At 34.9% G+C, this 16493-nt stretch overlaps 1 protein-coding gene across 2 annotated transcripts in view; it reads right to left on the bottom strand.

Moving 5' to 3' along the window:
- LOC123873284 overlaps positions 1-16493 on the bottom strand; it is a 58695-nt gene that overhangs the window by 18492 nt on the left and 23710 nt on the right. The window contains exon 1 of one of the 2 annotated variants that reach the window (XM_045918075.1): positions 2535-2585. The exons of the other annotated variant lie outside the window; for it this stretch is intronic. The gene's annotated coding sequence lies outside the window, so the exon portion shown is untranslated. Of the gene's footprint in view, positions 1-2534; positions 2586-16493 lie in introns of those variants that run through there. 2 annotated transcript variants of the gene reach the window in all.

Below are 16493 nucleotides of genomic sequence, written 5' to 3'. Positions count from 1 at the left end.
GTAAAGAGGACTTGCCGGTGCCTTGTGCTCCGTCGTTAGCGGTGGGATGGAACTTTGTGGGTTTTTAGTCAGTAGTAGTCCGACATAACTACTGTGCTACCCCGTGGCTGGTGGTATCCGTGATGGATAGGTGATTCGTTACGAAAGAAAAAGGTACACTAAGTATCTACAAGGACAAAATAAAACTTAAGTCATGAGTTATTATCTACGTTATTACTTATCCACTACATAGTAGATACTAGATACCTACGCGAAGGCAGTTGCAAGGTATCATCAAAATTCTAGCGCACCTATTAAAATAACGATGTATTTATTGCACTGGCCTTCATTCAACGGAAGAAAACAGTTAGAACTGATGTAATTAAAGTCCATCCATCCGATGTTGATGTTATGATAAATAATATTGCACGTGATTTAGCGTTGTATGAAACTATAGTTAGTCGTCCTACATTCGAAGGTATGTTGGTAAGTATCATGTTAAGATATGTAGGTACGAGTAGTAGGGACCTACTCACAATCGAAGTTCTAAAATATCACGTGGGTTTGGCTGCGACTTATAAAAATAAAGCTCAATTCAAAACCCGCTTTTAAATAACACAAGCAAATATTATGGATTTTAGGGACAACAAGCCCTTGCATTCTTTTTTCAATAGTCCAGGAGCCTGAACCAAAACAAGAGAAAATCCTACGAGTTAATAAATAAATTATTTATCTTCTCTGGGAATCGCGCTCGGCGTTGAGGTAAAGTTTAGGTAAAAACACTTTAATAATATGTCAGTAAGAACCACACCTACCACACCTCTATAATTCCTCCAGCACGATATATTATACCTACATCACAGTTTTTCTTAAGACTTCGTTAAAGCTAAAAAGCCGTAGAAGGCGAGCTGTTAGGACTTAGGTACAAAGAAGGTTAGAACCTTGTTAGGTATTCTATAGATAGCACGTATGTTACTTACTGCTGTATTAATGATCAGTAAATTATTGTTCATGCAAAAAGCTGCTCACACATGAAATAGACTAAGAGCAAGTAAGTCAAATTTAACTCTCTAGATAATATTTATTTATTTGTTTGTTTATATATCAGTACCAGAAAGTTGTAACAATAAAGAGAAAAAGAAAGAAAAAGTGGACAGGGAAGAACTTATCTCTATAAGCGATCTCTAACATTGACCCTTGGCTGTGCGAGAGGTTGTAAAAAGAGTAGAATAGGTACAGCAAAGATAGAAATTATTCATGAAAAAAGCTATGTAAAAATTAGATGTTATGTTATATTATATTCTATGTTACAACAGGTTCTAATACTTAGGTATAAACTTTTGTTGATTCTCAACATTTTTATTCTAAAAACTGTTGGTGCCGTTTTATTCCAATGTTAAATTGTCAACTCCTCAAGCGGTAAAAAGATTTTGAACAATGACCAACTTAAGAATTTTAAGATTCAGAAGTGGTTTTTCTGATTTCTGCACGACTGAAAAGCTATGTATTATTCAAACGAAATTCCAGAAAATTAATAGAAATATCGTATAATAAAGAAACGAATAAAAAAAAATATCAGAAGATTTACATACTGTAGGATACTGTACTGTACCGAGGAAAAGATTGCACTCAAGCAATTTGTTAAAAAACTCAAATTATAAAGTTTTAAAAATAAGCTACGATTATGTTAATTAAAAACAAACAATTTCATGACATTTTAGGATTTTTTTGAAAAAGAGATGAGATAAGAAGAGATGTGTGGAAAAGTTTTCGTATTTTTTCTATCGATGAAATTAAATCGAATCGTTTTTCTATTTCAAAAATTTTTAGTTTACAAATTATGGGCTTCCAAGTGAAAAGTGTTACCTAATTTTGAAAAAAATAAATTTAATTTATGACCACTGGCTCCTCTGCTACAACGGAATGCTGCGAAATGCAATAAGATATGTTCATATCCAATCTCAGTCCTCGTATCAATTTAGCTGACTAGTAGGTACTGGGTACCTGTATGCAGTGCCATGTTTCACAATCCTAATAACTTGAATGTAGTCGCTAAAACCCTTTGGTATCTTGATTAGAGGGATTTAATATGAACCGGTTTATAAACCGATATTCGATCCGACGTTTTGAGGAATAAGATTTTTATTTCATAGGTAGGTGTAATAAAGCTGTTAGGATTTAACCAGGGATGTGTGAACAATAACGCTTCGTTTTCATCCTTCTGCCTGTATCGTATTCCTCATTGCTGAAAATTCAAACCCCTTTTCCATTATTCAAATAATGGTTGGGATAGTAATGCCGTGGATTCCCAGACACTTACACATACAACTCAGTTAAGAGTACGAGATTTCGATCCTGTTTTTAAGTTTTTATCAGATATTAGTGATGGTAAGTCTTATCACATAGATAGGTACGTGATAAGACTAAGTGGAGGTCTTCCCTTACTCGAAACACTTAATTATTTACTACAATAAAAATACGAGTATGATCCAAATGTCCTAAACATAAAAAGTTTTATGTTTACATGAAATAAAAGTCAAATACGAATAACTTACGCTTAGCTGGACGTCTGGTTACTGCACTACGAACTTTAGCACTAAGCAGCGAGTCGCTAGCGGCTAGGCAATAAACTGAGCTTTCCGAGGAAGCTGCTGTTAAAATTAGCAAGACCTGACGCATCTAGCTTTAGCTCTCGATTTGTTCCATTAATCTTGTTTTATTTTATGTTATCCTGGTACTGTGACTCAATATGAGATAGTTTTTTATTTTTTCTTATCTGTACAGTATATTTAACTCATTGTGATACGAGAGCGGGACCCGAGCCGTAGGTGAGGATTTATCTATCATCGTTATAAGATCACAATAAATCTTTACAAACTTAAGTTTTGCGTCCCAAACAAAGTAGATTAATTGGAGTGACTAGCATTTGGCCGGTTTTTTGATTAAAAATTAGACTTTAAATTAATTTTAAAAAATGCGAAAAAATCGCACTAGGGCAGTAAATTTAGCTTCAAGACATATAATATTATGTTTACCAGCATTGAAAAATGTCTTAGAATAATAATTCTAGAGATTTTCACCAGATTTTCAACGTCTAGGACTGATAATTAAGTAGGCATAATTATTTATTTCTCTGCCAAATCCTACTCGTATATACCAGATACGATTAATAAATTGCCGTCCTTAAAATCGTAGTAGGTAAATAAATGAATAGAGTATTGACGATCACACACAATAATTCGTCTTGAATGAGCTATTATTATTAGTGGGTGTTGTTCATTGTATCATTGTATGATGTATTGTTTGGTAAATATCTAGCTAACATACCTACGTCAAGAATTCTCATCACAATACATAGTTTATTTACATTAAACATTTTCTATTCTTGTATTAAAGCTCTAAGTATTATTATTAGCATAGGAAGATGTGGCCTAGTTGTGACAACACGTGTCAATCAATTGCGATTGTTAAGCAACGTTGAGCCAAGTCGATAAATGGATGGGTGACCGACTTTGAAGGTTTCGTTTTCTACGTGCTCAGATAGAGAGCACGTGAATCGTGCTAACTTTGATTATAACTTTTAAAACCTAAGAGTCTAAATCTCGTTTTCTCGAGTTGTGCCAATGCGGAAAGATCTAGGAACCCATCGCATTATTATTTCAAGGAAACTTTTATCATTAGGAATGGTCACAATCCTCAATAATGGGGAATTTGACGCGGACGCAATAGGATTAAGTATATTTTAATGATCTGGTCAACATAAAATCGGTTGATCATAGATATATCTATGCGTAATCGATTAGATACTAGGTATACCGCTATAGATCTAGAACTTTCTCTACTAATTAACTTAATCCCGAAGACTGAGCAGTGAGCATACTCCTACATCGAACGGAATAGATATTAATATTATGATTATGAGTTATGAACAATCACGTACCTACCTATTACAAGCAGATCCGACAGGCCGTGTTGGAGCGTTACGAACCATTTCGCCGTGGACAAATTACCGTTGCTTAACTCGGTGTCCGTATACCGATATTGGATGTGTGGTATAATGACATGTAAATATTCAGACTGTACCGATTTTAGTTTCGAGCAAATCACACGCCGCCGAAATTAATTACGAATTTACTTAATTGCAGGAAAGTAGAGAGCAAAAGAGACCAGATCACGAGGAAGGTCTCCAACTCGATAGCCAGATCTAATTAAACCGGTGCGTTGAAGTATGAACGCGTACGTTGGAAGAAATAGACAAGCTTATGTATCACTAGCCGATGCCCGCGACTTCGCCCGCGTGGATTTAGGCTTTTCGAAATCCCGTGGGAACTCTTTGATTTTCCGGGATAAAAAGTAGCCTATGTGCTAATCCAGGATATTATCCATCTTCATTCCAAATTTCAGCCAAATCCGTTCAGTAGTTTTTGCGTGAAAGAGTAACAAACATACACACACACACAAACAAACTTTCGCCTTTATAATATTAGTGTGATTAGTGTGATGGTGATCCTCAGACGCGAGAGACCGACTGGAGAGAAACCTACCTACCTAGAATAATATATATAGTATAGTATATATACTAGTATAATATATATAGTAGTATAGTATAATATATTTATAAACGATGGTAAATATACACAGTGTCTGGCAAACAATTTGAGCAACTGTGCAGTATCGATTTTTAGGTCACTTTGCTGAAACGAAAGAGGCATGAAGGGATTTCTACCGTGCGAAACCACGCGATTGGTTGATCAGTCGTCCCTTGTTTCTTCGACGCGTCAATTTTCTATCACTAAGTATCGAAGTAAATAAGTTATGCTCAAATTACTTGCCTACGTAGTGCGATGGCAAACAGCAAAAACGTTTCTAGTAAAACTAAAGGAGGCTAACAAAGTCACCTAACACGGCTAAGATAATTTAGTCTGGCTAAGATGTATGTTTGAAATAAGGTTCCGCTAAACTTACAGGTACGCTAAACTCTTTTAGTATGGGCCACAATCAGAGTTCGCTACTTGTCAGATATTGATATGCGTGAAGCGTGTTCCATTGCCTACACGCTAAACTGATACGGGTGCGTATAAAAATGTCTTAACGTTTAATTTAAGTAGGTATATTTCGACATCAGCTGTCGCAGTTTGATATGTTTTAAGTGCCATTTAATTTTTAACAGCGATTTCAAATCAATTACCTATTTTCACATAAAATATATCTAATAATGCTCGATTCTTGAAAAAATGAAAAGCCTTAAAAATAAAAAATAAACAAGTTATATTGCACCAATTCACCAGTTGAAAGGACTTCCACTTATTTGAAAAAGAAATATTGTACCTACTATTATGCTGAAATGATCACTAGGTAACTATAGAATAGTCAATAGATAATACTCAACAGATAATAAGGCTTTCTAGGAATATTATACATTGAAATGTTGTAGTATCATACTTTCTATCACTTGCTTTATCGATAAAGGAAAATATCGTAAGGAAACCTGCATGCCTTAGTGTTCTCATAAATGATGGTCTGAAAGGTGTGTGAAGTCTACCAATCCGCATTTGGGTAGCGTGGTGTATTATGACCCTAAACCCTTATGCTCATTCAGAGACCAGTGTTAAGTAAGTAGCGGTCATGTTTATTATTGGGGCCTCTGTAATTACCGAGCGACGGACAGAGTAGTAAGCTCACCACAAAAACTTAAACAAGGTTTAAACTAACGTTGAACAGTACATTTGTATGAGGTAAACGGGTTTAACGTGTGTTAAACCGTCTCTAAAGTTTTAGTGGTAAGCCAGTAACTGAAAATGTTTTTAATTTTTTTTTATCAGAGTTTTTATGTGACACCTTTGTTCTGTTATAAGCATCAGCTATAATAAGCTAGAAGTATAATGTACCTATGATGCAATGGCTCTTCATTACAATCTTCATTGTGTGTTTGTTTGAACGTCCGCGTCGCGACTAACGAGTGAAAGTCGCGAAAGTTGTATCGGCGGAACGGAATGGACATTGGAAATAATCATTCGATTGTACTGTCTATTGTTGTTGGATATCAATGTTATTTGTATTGAAAAGGATATAAAAAAGGATACCAGTATGCTGTGTGATTGACACTCTTTAAATGTTCAAGAAGATTTTTTAAAATAATTTAACAACCAAAAAGTTAGTACTTATATAGTTTCGCTTCTAAAATGGTATGAATTATGATATTTGATGACTATGTAATTTTATATTATGATAATTGCAGATAGAGCATCGAAAAATGTAAAAATTATAAATTAACATGCGTGGAAAATTTTTGAATAGGAATATGTGCAGAAATATTTTCTAAATGGGTAAAATGATGGAATGAGATGATTTAAGTATTTGTAAAGCGCTTATTCTTGAAACTCTTGATTCTCTGAAACAGCCAACCTAGGGTGTAGGGTAGACTCAGTAACGTGTCCTTCTAGCCACGGACTTTGACGGAATTTGTATATAGGTACTATTTTTAGTCCGGGGTGGATAGACGAACATGTTATGTTAAAGTAAATATGGTGTTAGACGATCAGATGACTGTTTTAGGGTGGCTAGGTGGAATAAGCGTGAAAAACTGCTTAGGTACATATCCCCGCTGTGTCGTGAAGCGGTTGTTCATAATAATTTTCACGGTTTTTAGATTCAACAAATAACTTTGCATGTATTACACCATGACGTATAGCGTACGTAGTTAAAGCGAAGAGCAGATCATCGCCCTTGTAAGGTAATTGTCCTCCGTGTGGGTGTAGCTTAAAGAATGGGAGGAAATGAGGCCGGCTATTGAATAGCGGCCACGCGTCTTGGTGCTTTCAATGCGAGCTGAGGTACCAAAGAATTCTATACATATTCATTCTACCTACCCACCTTCTTTCGTAATGTAAACTGTAATAGTAATAAAGATAACTTTTTACCGCTGATATGAGATCTGATTGAAATTTGAGTCAGCAAGGGATCTGCTCATAGACCTATCCTAGATATATAAATCATTAATGATCAATCAAATCTAATCTAATCAATGATTTATCAAACTCAAATTTGAAATTAATTTACTTATTGCGCATCTTTAGAAAAAATTCTAGGCTATAATATATCTACCTACCGTTAATATCATTTATAGGTACCTATCTACATCCTAGTACCGACTAGGTATTTTTTGATGATTTGGGTTCGAATAAAATTTGAATCGCTCATTGTACTCGTACCTACAATACTAATTAGTAATGGTTTTCAAAGAAAAGTCTTTATCCTTCAATGATAATGTCACGCACTGCCGGTAGCCTTATCCACATCCTATAGGTAGGTACTAGGTAGAGCCTACTTAACATTTAATTATATAGTGAACTAGCTTTTGCCCGCGATTTCATCTAGAATTTAGTCACTTTATAATCCTGCGGGAACACTTTCCTTTCTCGTTATATGGAAATATTTTATTCTATATCCTTCCTTGTTGCTGCGTGGCTTAGTTGAGGCGGAGGCGTACAGACATCAGTTAAAAATAGTTCAGATTTATAATATTCAGTGTAAGGATTCCAGTATTTCTGTCTATTCACACTCTGTGTCTATGGTTCATGTATTCACTCTACTGTTTATAGCCATAAAATACGCGTTGTAAAGAAAACGCACTCGCATTTATAAAGGGTAATCAGAGGCACGCTTTCTAAGCGTCAATCGCTATGGAGTCAAATACCATGTAATCTTCCATCGAATGGTCGTAAGCGACAAGTGTTACCATGTCCGAACCGGTTAAATACCTAATTAAGTTCAGCTTCTGTCGTGTAGGCTAGCAAATTTTCTAGTGATAAATTAATATCGCGTCGAATATTTCCTAGAATGACTTATGGAGAAATTTAACAGTCAATTAAATGCAGCGATTAAACGAATAAAAAAAAATGATAATTATTATTACTTATAGTGAAAAAAAGTGTAGAAAATAAACGGATTAATGTTCCGTGTCAGTAATAAATTATTAGATCACACTAATATTATAAAGGCGAAAGTTTGTGTGTGTGTGTGTGTGTGTGTGTGTGTGTGTGTGTGTGTGTGTGTGTGTGTGTGTGTGTGTGTGTGTGTGTGTTTGTTACTCCTTCACGCAAAAACCACTGGACGGATTTGGCTGAAATTCGGAATGGAGATAGATATTATCCTGGATTAGCACATAGGCTACTTTTTATCCCGGAAAATCAAAGAGTTCCCACGGGATTTGGAAAAACCTAAATCTACGCAGACGAAGTCGCGGGCGTCAGCTAGTATTGTAATATTTTTTTAATTAGAACCTCATCCGAATGATATCCCAACGGCCAACCCAAAATATTATGAAAACAGTCCGTAAGTGGACGTAATATAGTGACGCTCACTTCCACTTAAAAAAAGGATCGTGACATTAACCGTTCCCGAAATATCTTCTGCTTGTAACAAAGTCCTGCAGGAAACATTAAAGAAACATTCCAGCTTTATTACCAGTTATTTGTGGCATTGCCTTTTGATATTCCGGAGTCCTATTTTCCCTAAAAGCATTTGTAATAACCATTTTAGTATAATCACTGTTCTTATCGTAAAAATATTTATAGTTATTATGCATACCTTATTTTTGGTACACTAAATATAAACCAAGGACAGAATAGTGGCTTAAATAACGTATGGCGAATATCGTAAAAAAAATATTATAACACCAGGGTCATAATAAAAGACTACTTTTTATAAAAGTATCATTAAACAAATAGAGAGCATAATATAAAACTTCGTGGGGGTTCGTTCTAACATTCTGAGAAAATGGATGAAAAATATGTCAAGGTGAAATGTTTTCAGAGTTCATGTACATAAGTACTACATACGAGGAATAAAAAACTCACATGCATCGTTAGAATCCTCAGACCGTCCTAAGAGAAATATAAGGCTATAAATTTTTGAAAAAAAAATATAATATGACGGTTGTATGGCGTCATTTTCAAATCTTACTTTGTAATTCGCTTTTTTGGCAGGGCAGTCGTGTTTTTTAATTTTTTAATTACGACTTGTTACTCAGTCATTATATTTTTTTACATCACACTGCACCATACAAATTGACACTACATACGCATTTATTTTTCATTGATCTTTGACTCACACTTGACAGGCTACCCGTTTTTATTTACGGAGCGATTGCCATCTGACCTCGGCATCCGGAGAAACCAGTAGCACAAGTTTAAAATTATTTACATCTAGACAATAATAATAAAAACGTAAGTTATCTTCAGATGTTAGTGATAATAACTGGAGTTATTAATTTTAAGCGAGCTTGAAAATAAGCGGGCTCTTTTGCCACCATAATATGAGGCAATTAACCGCTGGTGAAATGTCCCATAATATTTTAGCACTAAGTACCCAAGGCCTCAGGAAACAGGATGACTTGTATTAAAATCATAAAAAATCGAGAAATGTGATCGTTCTGCTCGAAAGATGGGATAACATGAGTAGATATTTTATAGGAGTTTCGAGAACGCCGTGGTTTCAACCAAAAAGATTACGACACCTTTTATAACGACACCCTGCCTAGCATCTACCTATTTTTTATCTTTGAGGGAGGAAAAATGCTGGCGGGGTGTGTCCGACTCGCACGGACTAAAATAACCTCACCGTGTCTTCCACGGTGAGCACGGAACTGTGTGGCATTATTTCATCCTGACTCTGAAATCTCTACTTTCTTCTTTTTCTCTCTCTTCTCTTCTTATCATTATAGCCCTCAACATTTGGCTATATTGTTGCCAGGCGTCTTCGCTCGACATTCGCGCATAAGGCTTCGGGCACTCATTCACACCCTCCGCGTCGGCCTCAGGCCTCAGGTTGGCACAACAAAGACATCATAGATCGCATGTCTCGGGGTGTCTTCCTCTCCGCAGAAGTAACGGTCTTCGCTCAGTGCTTTTCCGATTGCGAAGAGGTACGAGTATGTTTTATTTCCTGACAAAGTCTACCTTTTCAGAAAAACGGGCTACCAAAACGGTCACGAATATCGTAGTTATCTACTACAATAGGAGTAGTTATTTTAACTCCTAAGTACAACAGATTTTATCATTCCTAAACACAATAACTCATGTTACTAAACGGAATTCGTGATCAAGTCAGCAAAGTGCCGCTCCCATACATTCCAACGGCTCTGGCATACATTTCAAACTGAATGGATGTGTTCGCGCGTATGTAAGAAACCGATTATAATTGCTTTATTTGGCTAAGCATCTTCTGTTTAATGCAGGGAATGTGGAGGGTGCGAATGATTGGCAGTAAATTGAATTATTGCTATTTTCATTGTTCGTCTTATTGGGGTGTTAATTGACCTCGTTTTTTTTGCATTTTTTCTGCACAAGACATCCAATGACGTGAATGGGATGCACTGTACGCATACCAACTATAGATGCAAATCGTCAAAACACTTTTTTCTATTATTTATGAAACTGAAATTATACATATATTGTACTAGGTATGCCTCGTGAAGTGACAGTAGGTATATTGTAAAAGAAGATGAACATACCTATAATATCATGACTCTGACTATATTAGCACTACACTGCGCAACTTCAATATTTTGTTTGTGAAAATGAAGTTAGGTACAAAAGTTAAAACGATGATGTAAACACTAGATAAAATATCTCTTGCCGTTCAAGTTTCTCAAAATGTTGCCGAAATACGTAATCAGCCATTACGAAATATAATTTAAACAAAGTTATCTTCAAAATAAGTTATCGTTCGATTAGCATACTTGAATCAAGTTCACGATTGGAAATTAACATAGCTTAAGCCGTTGGTAAATTAATTTTGTCCGAATGTGTATTCAATTTGTGTTTCGAAAGGCTGACGAGTTTTACATATAAGAAGAATTTAGTTTAGGCCTTATAAAATTGTAAATATTTTTTTAAATTCGAATTCTACCTGTCGATCACCTGGTTTTAGTCAAAGTGAATAACAAAATATTGTGGTTAAAATAGTTAATCGAGAGCTGATCTAAGTATGGTAGCACATTGTCGAAATAAAACGAAGTAAATGATATCTATTTTATCAAAAAAATTGATATTATTTGAAGGAAATCGCTGGACATAGGGAGAACCTTTGATTAGATATGTAAAGGGCAAAAAAAAACAGTGAAGTGTGAAAATCACTATTCTTTCTCTCCAATGATAGTGAATAGATATAAATAGTAGACAGAAGATAGTGAAGTGAAGAATGTCAACTTGTCATCCAAAACGTCAACTGACGACGCACGACTACTTACGATCTTTATTACCACAGCTATTACTGTCAAAGTAGACGGATAAAATCGCAAGAGACGGACGGTACGATACTGATTAAAATTTCCTATAGGTACATTATCGTATCGGATACAAACACAGCTAAAACATACCGAAGGCTTGTAGGTGTTTTGTAAACAGCCTCAGTTACGTGTTCGTGTGACGCTTAGTAATGGTTAGAAAGTTTTATTTTTGTCACTGTGAAAGCGTCTGCCCGCGACACCGCCGCCCGCGCCGTGACGTCTGAGATTGATGAAGGAAACGTATAATACATCTTGCTATACATTTTATCGCTATTTACTGTTTTCATGTTCTCTTAGCTTAGAGATCGAGCGCCCGAAAGACAAGTGATGAAAAGTTCATTAGGTACCTACTGAAAATGTTTGTGTAGTCAAAATGCTGGTTAAGTTACAGCATCAACGCTGTAAAAGGTGGTAAAAAAAAGTAAACGAGAAGTGGCAGCAGAAATTACTTCAGTGCCAACTTCTGAACATCTCTCGATAGCTCAAGCTAGCGTAGCATAGCGTAGAGCCTCGATAGCTCAACGGTTGAGAAGCGGACTGAATTCCGAAAAGTCGGCGGTTCAAACTCCACCTGTTGCACTATTGTCGTACCCACTCCTGGCACAAGCTTTACGCTTAATTGGAGGGGAAAGGGGAGTATTAGTCATGATCAGCATGACTAATAATTTAAAAAAAAACTATCAACATACTTATCTTCTATCATTGTATCAACATTTCTTAGATACTCCTGATGCAGCTTAAACTTGTTCTTATTTTAAACTAGAGGGTGCCCGCGACCGGATTTGTGTTTTCAAAAATCCCGTAGGATTTTTTTTGATTTTCCGGGATAAAAAGTAGCCTATTCCTTCCCCGCGATGTAAGCTAACTCTGTACCTTTCGTCAAAATCAGTTAAACTGTTGAGCCTTGAAAAGCAAACAGACACACAGAAAGACACACTTTCGCATTTATAAAATTAGTATGGCAACTCCTGCACTCATGCATGTCACCTCATGGTTTACCTCTGGGCCTTTGAATGGTGGTATCTAGAACGCGTTTATCAAGACATGCCGCTGAAAATAGTAACAAAACTAGATTTTTACTAAAATTAGTAGCTATATTATATCATTAACTAGATAAGGTACCTACCCAATTAAAAGGAATCATTAGTAAAAGAAACCATCTAAGGTCCGAATTCTAGCTTTGATGAAAGCATAACGTTTGATGAAAACCCAGTCGTACTACATTACATACCTTGTCTTCTTATCTACGCTTGATAATAATTTGTAATACTGATTATTACTTAATTAATACCTTTGAAAGAAAAAAGACTTACACATTATTTTGTTGATAAAATGCATTAAAATTTAATTTCTAAATGCGTGAAATAGTTTGCGTTTTCGACACAACATCTTGTGCCATCAACTTCTTTTACACAAACCATCCAAGGTTGCGGACTATGTAGGTTAGATAAACGAATCTGGACGTTGATTTAGTATAAATGGTGAAATTTATTTAGCTCTCGTCCGTAAAAACGTTTATCAAGACAAATTTCAGCGATTTGTGAAACGTTGAAAGAATTTAAGATGTTTCAGGAAGATTTTTTATTAAATTGGTATCTAATTGTAGATTCAGTCTTTCATTGCACATTGAATCGTAATTCAATTGCTTTATTTTGAAAAATTAGTTTTTTATTTTAGTTTTATTGGAACTACCAAAAGAATTACAAATAAGGATGACATCTTGGGATGACATACATAATTATTTATAGGCCTTTAGAATGATAGGTACCTACCTACACATGACTAACTCCATTTATATCGTATAGGTAGGTAGGTACATCTTTTAAAAATGGCATACCTAAACCTATGTATTTTTATGCCGAAAATAATTTCAATGTCCCAGTAGATAATAATATAATTAGTTTTGTTTCTATAATATGAGCTGACGGATAATATAATATATCTATGTTAAATATTTGTATGGTACACTTTAATATGGAAAATCTCGTGGAACTTGTTCAAATTCTTAAGCAAATCAGGACCTCTTTTAATTAACTCCTCGAGTGATAAGTCGATTCCATGTTTGCTTAAATTAATTAATCAGCTAAGCAATTCAGCACGGAAATGCAACTAGCATTCTTGGTTCCAATTTGCATTCTACATGGACTTCATTTGTATAATAAAACCTTACTTGTAACTTATTGCTCGTTTGATTAAAATGTTTCTATATTGCAAGAGAATAATTTTATAAATGAAATAAGTACCACAAGGCAAATGTTCTTTAAAGTTGGAATTAAGCCATATCCATACTATCCATATTATGCGATATTTTAAAATGTAAAAGACGTGTCTGTCTGTCTGTGTGCTACGTTTTCACGGCCCGTCAGAGATAGCTTGCATCCCTGAGAGGGACACAAGGCTTTTTTGCCGGAAATAAAAGAGTTCCCACGGGATAGTAAAAAAACGAAATCCATGTGGACGAAGTCGCGGCCATCATCTGTTTGGTACAGAGTTACTTTTTATCCCGTAAAATCAAAAAGTTACCACTGAATTTTTACAATACTTCTTTTTCCTAGTTCTTACTTCTTAGTTTTTTTTTAGTTATTTGTAAAAGAATTAGAATGCCTGCAAAGAGTATGTAAAGGAGTTAGATATTATCTACTCAAATGCCGTGAATGTTAAGGAGGGAAAGCATAATTATTCCCATTTATAGCCGGTGGCCATAACTAATAATAGTAACTTATAAGTTGTTTTGGTAATCGAATGTAGGTCCCAGCTGCGATTAGCCGTGCGTGCGCGGGTCGGGCGGCAACATAAAAGCAATAACGGTTCTATTAATAAGCAAAGGCACCGTTACCTTTTACGAGGTCTATTGACCAAATAGAAAACAATGCTTACAAGAGAATAACATTAGTAATTAATTTATCTCTGGCAAAATCCAATGAAGTGGCAGTGGAAAGAGGATGGCGGGAAGCGGCTAGATAAACTTAATTTTGAAGACCGGCTCCATAGTAAAACTTACCGTGACTTACTTACTGTGAGAAGCCTGTAGGTATCCAGCAGAGAACTTTAATAATAATGAAACAAGAATTTAATAATAAGAAATAATGAATCATTTTTTTTTCTCAAAAAATTAAGGGAGCTAGGTAAGGTAGCAACTTAGAATAATCACCCAGAGTAGGAAAATATAAAAGTCCCTAATTCATCGGGAAGCAATATTTGTACCTAACAGACAAACAAAAGACCTTGTCAGTTTTCATTATTTATTTCCAAATACCATAGTACAACAAATACGGAACATTTGATTGGTGTTTATTTTTGATTTAAAAAAGGCTATTTGAATAAAAAAGTTTCGGCTATTCTGATAACAAAAAAATATTTAATCATTACAATCTGTTGAGCGTGTGTTGAAATCATGTAGTAATAACACATTTATAGTTGAAATGAAGCAGATGTAAATGACAGTCATTATCGTGTATCTTATTTCGATTGCAAATATTTCGTGAGTCTAATCATTGAGGAGTTATTACTGTACGAAACAATGGTAGCATAACAACATCGGTATGAAATAAGCCCGTGGGACGATCTACGTGCCATTACAATTAAGCGGAGTCAAGGTTACGACGACGCGAGCATTCAATGATTAATGATTAGCTTGCCACATACACACACAAACACACACACACACACGACGTGAATATTCACGGCTTAAAAATAATAGTATTACCTACCTGTTTAATGCGTTAATTGCTGCGCTAGAGTCATTTTAACTGTGTTAAGAGGGCTCTCTCCGTCACTCGTTTCATACAATCGTAGTTCCAATTTCATTTGAATACTAAGCAACCAAAGTCCATGAAATTTTGCTGACATATTCTAGAAACTAATATCTATGTCTGTGGTTTTCCAGATTTCTGTTAAAATATTCGGTTTCAAAGTTTCGCGGTCTTAAAAATTTTCATACAAATTTTTGAGCCCCTATAATTTTAAAACTACATATTTTTAGAAAAATCTAAAACACCACAGACACAGATATTAGTTTCTAGAATATGTCTGCAAAATTTCATGGACTTTGGTTGCTTAATATTCAAATGAAATTGGAACTACGATTGTATGAAACGGACGGAGAGAGCCCTGTTAATCATCAACTAGTTTGTTGGGCAGGTCGCTGACGTTTTCTCGTTTATCTGCGTAGTAGGTATTTTTATGGACACAGCATCAATCAATTAATATTTTGTAGTGTAATTTGGTGGTTTTCTTTGCGATAATTAGGCAGGTTTTACAAGTTATTTAAAATTATACCTAATATTTTAGTATTTTAAACTTAATATATTTTTAATGAAACGTTTTATTTTGCGTAGGTACATTGATAATAAATAACCTTAGAATATTAGGTTAATAAATTCAATAGTTTACGGATACGAGCTTACATATCCAAATATTTATATTAAACGGAAGGTAGCATTATTTGATCTTCTCGATTACTCAACCAGTAACCTTAGATGGTCAATTAAATTGTTTAATCTAAATTAATTACTGAGATCGGATATCAATCGCCCGATGTCGAAACTACAGCTGTTGATCCGACGATCAATTATTCATTTAGGTACTCGGGATTGGTTTAATTGACAGAATTGGATAACTGTTGGCTGGATAGAGTCGGAATAGCTGGATAAGATTACGATGGCCAATGAAATTATAAGAGAGCAATATTATAACTTCAAGAAGTTTTTTGGAAAATCTTTAGTGGTAGTTTAGTTTACTATAGTTGTAAGTATCAAGTTAGCTGAAGACGCTGGTTCAAAATGTAGTCCTACTAGCCACCTAAGTATTTGTAAGTGTTAGCCATCAAAATAATTTATCAAAGCTACTTATCTACATTTTTTTTTTCATTGCGCTTGGCAGTGTGCCAAAAAAAATTGTATAATGTAAAAAAATTGCATTGCTTTGTAAGAAAAAAGCGATTGAGTATAAATAGTTGTTACATTTGGAATGGTGAGTCATAATTTGGTCAAGATTTATCTTTGAGAGTTAAATACATACCTACCGGTGCCTACTTACTGTATGTGCTTGGAAAATATTGAGAAAAACGAAAGCAGCATTGCTTACTTATACAAGAAACAGTTTTCTTCTACATACTTGTAAAATACCAGTAGAATACAATGTAAGTTGACAAATAATTCACTTTCTTGCGACTTGTCACGCTATAAGTATACCTACTTAGTTGATGTCTTTCATTTTGCGGCTA

Source organism: Maniola jurtina, chromosome 16 (genome assembly GCF_905333055.1).
Source record: "Maniola jurtina chromosome 16, ilManJurt1.1, whole genome shotgun sequence".
Lineage (NCBI taxonomy): Eukaryota > Metazoa > Arthropoda > Insecta > Lepidoptera > Nymphalidae > Maniola > Maniola jurtina.
Note: the sequence above shows the minus strand (reverse complement) of the source record. Positions and strands in the feature narration are given on the sequence as shown.